Source organism: Mesoplodon bidens, assembly GCF_964165515.1.
Source record: "Mesoplodon bidens genome assembly, chromosome: 3".
NCBI lineage: Eukaryota > Metazoa > Chordata > Mammalia > Artiodactyla > Ziphiidae > Mesoplodon > Mesoplodon bidens.
Genome location: NC_138178.1, coordinates 30,535,894 through 30,543,801, shown reverse-complemented (window position 1 = coordinate 30,543,801; position 7,908 = coordinate 30,535,894).

The window sequence follows — 7,908 nt, the reverse complement described above, 5'->3', positions numbered from 1 at the left end:
TACTTGCCTGCCAGCAATCAGTAAGGAAGCTCCTTTATAGGTGCTGAAGCGGGGGTCTGAATCAGATAATACTGAAAGGTTCTTTCTAATTCTTTTATTCCCCGATTGCCTTAAAATAGTATTTGAAATATTTCTCTCTCTCTGCTGTTCCCACGCATCATCTCTTTGAATCTGGTATGAAACAAGGTATCTGTTGCATGCTTTTAACACCTTTTTGCCTGAGTTCAGATAAACTATTACTGAAGTTGTAACCCTTTTATGATATAATTATTTAGTGTTAGATTTTTGTGTTACGAAACTTAAATATGTTTCCTGATAGATCTAGGGCAGCAAATCCCTTCTGGATATTTTTCTCTGAAATTACACTGAAAGAAAGAAACAGCTGTCAGGAGGATGCAGGCTAAACCGTTAGATTGCTGACTCAGTGCTCTGGAAGTTACAATACATCCTAGAATGCAAGTCACTTGGCCTGACATTCAAGTACTCATTTTCTTTTTTTGAAGGTTAACGTAAATTAGTTGTGGGAGGTTGAAAAGAGGACAGGGGAATAGCTGGAAAATGCAAATGCATGGGCCAGTAACAACCAGTATTCTAGCTGTACAGGCATGGTCAAACACACAGGTAATATGCAAAATATGATTCATGTCTAATTTATGATGCAGAAAGCCTTGTGTTAATAATGGTTCTCTTTACCCATTAAAGCTACTGAATTATATATTTCTTTGTTGCTTGGTCTTGTTTTCCCCTGAAAGACCCTATAAAACAGTTGCAATGAAAGCAGTATTTTACACATACAAAACCAGTGCATTTTGTCCTTAAGCCATATTTCATTTCAACCTGTCATCTCATCTTGATGTAGAGTCAAGAGGCTTACTGCCCAGGGTAGAGAGCATGTATGCGCCCTCTTTCACATGATGCTAGGCTTGAAATCCAGGCTTTGTGCATTTGGTCGATTCACTGAATGGCCATTCAAACGGCCTAGACCTGACTTGGAACTTAAACCATCTCCTAAAGTGAAGAGAGAATCTCCGAAAGTGAAGAGAGAAGAGGGTCCTTTTATCTATCTCTGCTGGGCCTCAGGGCTTTCTTCAACCTGGTGCAAGGAAACTCTTGCAGAAGAGATGTAAAGGGAAGCCCAGCTCATCCCCTCTGAAAGATGGGGGGTAGGAGAGAGCAAGAAGGATCCAGCTACGTGGTCAGTCTGATGTCGGTGCTGAGTGGTCCTCACGAAGCTCCAGCAGGAGGGGGTTTAGAACGCACAGGCTCCGCAAGAGGCTGCTGGGTGGGGTCCCCTGAGCTGACATGAGGGGGCCCAGCCTCCTGAAAAGCACAGAGCCCAGAGCTCAGCGAGAGAGTTTTCTAATCCCCACCAGCAAGGCCCTGAGCTGAGAGCCGCCAGGCCACCCTGAGTCCTGGTGGTGGGGCGAGGCCAGGCTGTTGGGGCCCCGAAGGAGTTGCAGGGAAGATGCTGCAAGCTCTTGGAGGGGCTCAGCCAGTGAGATGGAAGAGAAGCTGGGTCCATTGGGGGCCATGCCTCCCAAGTGCGAACCTGCAGGTCCCCCCCCCCAGGAATGAGCAGCTGCAGCCCTCAGCTCGGAAGCCAGCAGGGAGCCCGGTGCCCACACAGCCAGGAGTATCACCAGGACCCGGAGGAGGACCATCTCGCAAGAGGACACTCGAACAGATGGAAACAGGGGAGGCTGGCCAGTGCCCAAGCAACGGATTAAAGAATCATTTGCCTCTAAGCTTTAAACCTCATGGGCCACTTAGTTGGGTTCTGTTGGTTTGTTTGCTCTGTTTCCCGGCAAACAGGTACTTGAGGAAGGCAGGAAATTTGTGTAAACACGACGAGAAACAACATTTTCTCTGCACATCCCAGCTGTGGCAAGTGTCACTGCAGGTAGGTTATAGGTTGAAGGGAGCACATGTGAGTGCACATGCACTCACACTTGCTGTAGCTCAGGAACGGAGCTTAAGGGAGTGAGTGTGAGGGGCTCACAACTGCCTTCCTGCAGGAGGAGTCCTGGACATCCTTGCTCAGTCTTTTATACTGGGGCTTGCAGCACCTTTTCAGAAGAACGTCCACACACCATGTTTTTTCTTCTTTTTAAAACCACTTTACTGATGTATGACTGATTTACAAAAAGCTGTATATTTAATATATGCAAATTGATGAGTTTGGAGATAGGTATGCATCTGTGAAAACATCACCACAACCAAGTCCTTAACTACTCTTTGTTCTTTTTTGAAAATTTTTTCATTTTATACTGGACTGTAGTTGATTTACAATGTTGTGTTAACTTCAGGTGTACAGCAAAGTGATTCACTTATATATATATATATATATATATATATATATATATATATATATATATATACATGTATCTATTCTTTTTCAAGTTCTTTTCCCATTTAGGTTATTACAGAATATTGAGCAGAGTTCCCCATACACCATTTTTTTTTTTTTTTTTTTTTTGCTGTACGCGGGCCTCTCACTGCTGTGGCCTCTCCCGTTGCGGAGCACAGGCTCCGGACACACACACAGGCTCCGCGGCCATGGCTCGCGGGCCCAGCCGCTCCGCGGCATGTGGGATCTTCCGGGATCGGGGCACGAACCCGTGTCCCCTGCATCGGCAGGCGGACTCTCAACCACTGCGCCACCAGGGAAGCCCCCCCCATACACCATTTTAAGAGAGGATTTACCAACACAGGAAGCTCCTGGTCCTTGAAGCCAAGTCAGCATCAGCGTGGCCAGTTCTCCTCCAGAGGAAGAAAGCCCTGCTGTGCTCAAGGCCCTGAACCACTGCCCGCTTCCAGCATTCCAGGAACCCTGTGTCAGGGAGCTGGTCAGCCGCTCAAGAATCAGCATCTTCAAACACATGATTATGGGTGTTACACACACATGATTTTACTTCTGTAACTAATTTTTATCAGATTAAGTGTTTACCCATCTTAGAGTTGTCAGAGCATAGCAATGGGTGACAAAGTGTCTCCTTCAGGGCATGGTGAGTGGGTCTTGGGGGTCTCAGCACAGTGAAATTGCTCCCCTGGGGAGCTGAAGATGTTTCCCATCTTCCTATCTTCCCTCAGACCACTCCAGGATGAACACTGAATCACACTGACCCTCCCAAACCCTTTCAGAAGTTTCCCAACTCTTTTTTTTTTTTTTTTTTGCGGTACGCGGGCCTCTCACTGTTGTGGCCTCTCCCGTTGGGGAGCACAGGCTCCGGACGCGCAGGCTCAGCGGCCATGGCTCATGGGCCCAGCCGCTCCGCGGCATGTGGGATCTTCCCAGACCGGGGCACGAACCTGTGTCCCCTGCATTGGCAGGCGGACTCTCAACCACTGCGCCACCAGGGAAGCCCAAGTTTCCCAACTCTTGAACTTAATATGGAAGCTTGAAAAGCTACACATTATTTTCCCTTATTGTATTGAATATATTTATCTCTGTATCCAGTATTTCTTCTTCTTCTTTTTTTTTTTTTTTTTAACTAGTCTCTGAAACAACAGCTGTGAAGGCCTCTTTTCTACCACACTGTGTTGATTTGGGTTTTCCTTACCTTCAAAAATGTCTCACTGCATCATCCTTCTCTAACCCTGCCCTGTCACTCCTTTTTTCCTCTATTTTATTTCTCTTATCTACATCTATTTTTACCTCAGCTCAGACACCAGAAGAATTTCTAATATGCTCATTTCAAAGTTTGACATTATCTGTTGGGACCAGAGGTCAGAATCTGTTTGACGTTAGGAAAGCTTGCAATGGCCAGCAAATTGAGGACTGTGGGATTCTTCCTTTTGTGGAAGAAGAATGTGCTGGGAGATTTTTTTGTTTCTGTTTTTGTTTTTTTGGCCGCACCATGCAACTTGTGGGATCTTAGTTTCCCAACCAGGGATCAAACCCGGGCCCCCTGCAGTGGAAGTGCAGAGTCCCAACCACTGGACCACCAGGGAATTCTCAAGAATGTGCTGGGAGTTTGATAGACCCTAAGCCCTGGAGTTGTTTGTGTTTGGAGTCGGGCACACTGGTCATAGAGCCATTTTTGGAGCAAGGTGACCCCAACAGTAGCACTGGAAAATGCCATCTCAAGGGGGACCATGGACATTCCCTTTTCTGATTTTTCTTTCAGAATATCGATGATCCAGACTCTGTAGGACTTCCTGAAGTCTTTCCTGTTGAGCTCATCCTCTGTTGAGCCACGACTTTATCAAATTATGGTACCGCATGTGGGCCTCTCTTCCCACTGGAAAATTCCAAAAGCAGCCAAAATTCTAAAAAGATAAGCTAAAACACATGGGAAAGGCCAACTGTTCCAAACTATAAATTAAAAAAGATGTTCAAAGAACTGATTGGCTGAGGTCTCAGGCATGGGCACAGCATCTGTCTCCACTGGGGTCTGTCAGGTATCTTCGAGGGGCTCTCTTGGCATTTTGGGTGGGACAATTCTTTGTTCAGAACTATCACACACATTATCAGACAGCTATCATCCTGGGCCTTCAGGCACCAAGTAGAATTTCCATGTTATCATGGCAACCATGATGACCCCTACACATTTCCGAATGCCCCCTTGGAGGTGGCCTCTCCTCCAACTGAGATCTGTTAGCTCTGTCCTAAAGAGTATGAATGAATGATTTCAGAGCAGTTTGTTTAGTTAGAATTTCATGTTTGTAATCAATTCTTTAGATCAAAAGCTACATTTTTAAACTTCCAGTGAGTTGGTAGAACGACCAGATCCAGCCAGAATTGTGCTAGTCTCCCGCTGTCGGCCCTTAGTTGTTTAGAGCCTTTCTGCGTGAAGTGTGTCCCCACAGGAGCAGCTCATTAGAGCTTGTTAGAAATGCAAAAGCTACTGGATTAAAAACTGTATTTTAGACAAGATTGCCACTGAATACATATGCACTTTAAATTTTGAGATGCAGTGCTTTAGAGAATACCCCGGACAGTCTTGTGACAGCTCTTGTAGTTAGACTATTCCCCACTCAGTGGCACAAATGATTTCGATCCCAACCCCAAATGGTATTAAACGCTTCCCATTTGCACTTTGCCATTGTGATGGGAGCAGCAACGACTCTACCAAAGACCCACTGTGTTCCTCACCAGCTTGGGCTCCAACCACATCAACTAAGCTCTCTTATAATTGTGAGAAACCCAGATTATCAGGTGATCTCAAATATTCCTCTTATCATCTATGAGAGTTTTTTTCTTTCCCATTATGATTTATCACAGGATACTGAATATAGTTCCCTGTGCTATACAGTAGGTTTTGTTGTTTACTTTACATACAGTAGTGTGTATCTGCTAATCCCCAACTCCCAATTTATCCCTCCCCCACCCCAGCAACCACAAGCTATGTCTGTGAGTCTGTTTCTGTTTTGTAAATAAGTTCATTTGTGTCATATTTTTAAATTTTTATTTGTAGTTATTTATTTTTTTACAGATTAACTTTCAGACATTTTCTCAATTAAAAAAAATTTTTAAATTTATTTATTTACTTACTTATTTTTGGCTGCATCGGGTCTTAGTTGCAGCGTGAGGGATCTTTCCTTGCAGTGTGCAGGCTCTTCCTTGCAGTGCATGAGCTTCTCTCTAGTTGTGGCATGTGGGCTCTCTAGTTGTGGCACGCGGGCTCCAGAGCGTGGTCTCTGTAGTTGTGGCATGCAGGCTTAGTTGTCCCATGACATGTGAGATCTTAGTTCCCCGACCAGGGATCGAACCCGCGTCCCCTGCATTGGAAGGCAGATTCTCAACCACTGGACCACCAGGGAAGTCCCTGTGTCATATTTTAGATTCCACATATCAGTGATATCATATGATATTTGTCTGCTGCTGGCCATCTGTATGTCTTCCTTGGAGAAATGTCTATTTAGGTCTTCTGCTCATTTTTTTTTTAACATCTTTATGGGAGTATAACTGCTTTACAATCGTGTGTTAGTTTCTGCTTTATAACAAAGTGAATCAGCTATACATATACATATATCCCCATATCTTCCCCCCCCAAAAAAATGGTTCTGAAGAACCTTGGGGAAGGACAGGAATAAAGACGCAGACATAGAGAATGGACTTGAAGACACGGGGAGGGGGAAGGGTAAGCTGGGATGAAGTGAGAGAGTAGCATGGACATATATACACTACCAAACGTAAAATAGATAGCTAGTGGGAAGCAGCCACATAGCACAGGGAGATCAGCTCGGTGCTTTGTGACCACCTAGAGGGGTGGGATAGGGAGGGTGGGAGGGAGATGCAAGAGGGAGGGGATATGGGGATATATGTATATGTATAGCTGCCCATTTTTTGATTGGGTTGTTTGGGGTTTTGTTTTGTTTTGTTATTTGTTATTGAGTTGTGTGACCTGTTTGTATATTGTGGAAATTAATCCCTTGTTGGTAGCATCATTTGCAAATATTTTCTCCCATTCAGTAGGTTGTCTTTTCATTTTGTTTATGGTTTCCTTTGCTGTTCAATAGCTTTTAAGCTTAATTAGGTCCCATATGTTTATTTTTGCTTTTATTTCCATTACTCTAAGAGAGGGATTTAAAAAGATATTGCTGTGATTTATGCCGAACAGTGTTATTCTACCTATGTTTTCCAGTAGGTTCATTTCTTTTTTTTTTTTAACACTATGATTTTTTTTAAATGTTAAAATCCATTTGCTTTATTTATTCTTTTTTTTTTTTTTTTGCGGTATGCGGGCCTCTCACTGTTGTGGCCTCTCCCGTTGGGGAGCACAGGCTCCGGACGTGCAGGTTCAGCGGCCATGGCTCACGGGCCCAGCCGCTCCGCGGCATGTGGGATCTTCCTGGACCGGGGCACGAACCTGTGTCCCCTGCATCGGCAGGCGGACTCTCAACCACTGCGCCACCAGGGAAGCCATTATTTATTCTTTTAATTTTTTATTTTATATTGGAGCATAGTTAATTAACAATGTTGTGTTAGTTTCAGGTGTACAGCAAAGTGATTCAGCTATGTATATATACATATACATTTTTTTTCAGGTTCTTTTCCCATTTAGGTTATTACAGAATATTAAGCAGAGTTCCCTGTGCTATACAGTAGGTCCTTGTTGGTCATCTCTTTTAAATATAGTAGTGTGTACATGTCATTTCCTTTTGAGAGAGCTATGGAAGGGAATCTTCCTCCCTCTCCTTGCTCATCCCTGTGTAGGGAAATGAAGATGATGTGACACTACAGGCATGGCCCTGGAGGAACTGGAGTGCTTGGATTAAGCCAATCCTGAAGGCTGTTCTACTGAAGTCCTTCCAGGTGTAGGACAGAGGGTCTAGTCGACTAGGTTAGAGTCAGAAAGCAGTGACATGGGAGCTATACATATAAATGTGAAGCCATTTCAAGGCCAACTCTGGTGTGGCTTGCAGGCTTTTGGTTTACAACAGTAAAATCATCTCTCTGATGTATAGTATGTTATGGTTTAAAAATAGTCTTAGGGCTTCCCTGGTGGCGCAGTGGTTGAGAGTCCGCCTGCCGATGCAGGGGACACGGGTTCGTGCCCCTATCCCGGAAGATCCCACATGCCGCGGAGCGGCTGGGCCCGCAAGCCATGGCCGCGGAGCCTGTGTGTCCGGAGCCTGTGCTCCGCAACGGGAGAGGCCACAGCAGTGAGAGGCCCGCGTACAGCAAAAAAAAAAAAAAAAAAAAAAAAATAGTCTTACATTCAGGTCTTGTTTGAGAGTAACTGTGCAAGGCAAGGCCTATGCCCCACTGCACAAGTGAGGGAAGGAAAACACAGTGGGGGAAAGTGCTTGTCCAAGGCCACTCATCTTGTAAGAGGCAGAACTGGAATCTGACCTAAGTTTGCTTCTACATCAAGGTTACTTTCCCTGACATTCCTCCAAACCCCAGGCTGCTCAGATCAAGGCATTTGTACCCACGAACGTGTAATGAGGGTCCAGGCTGCC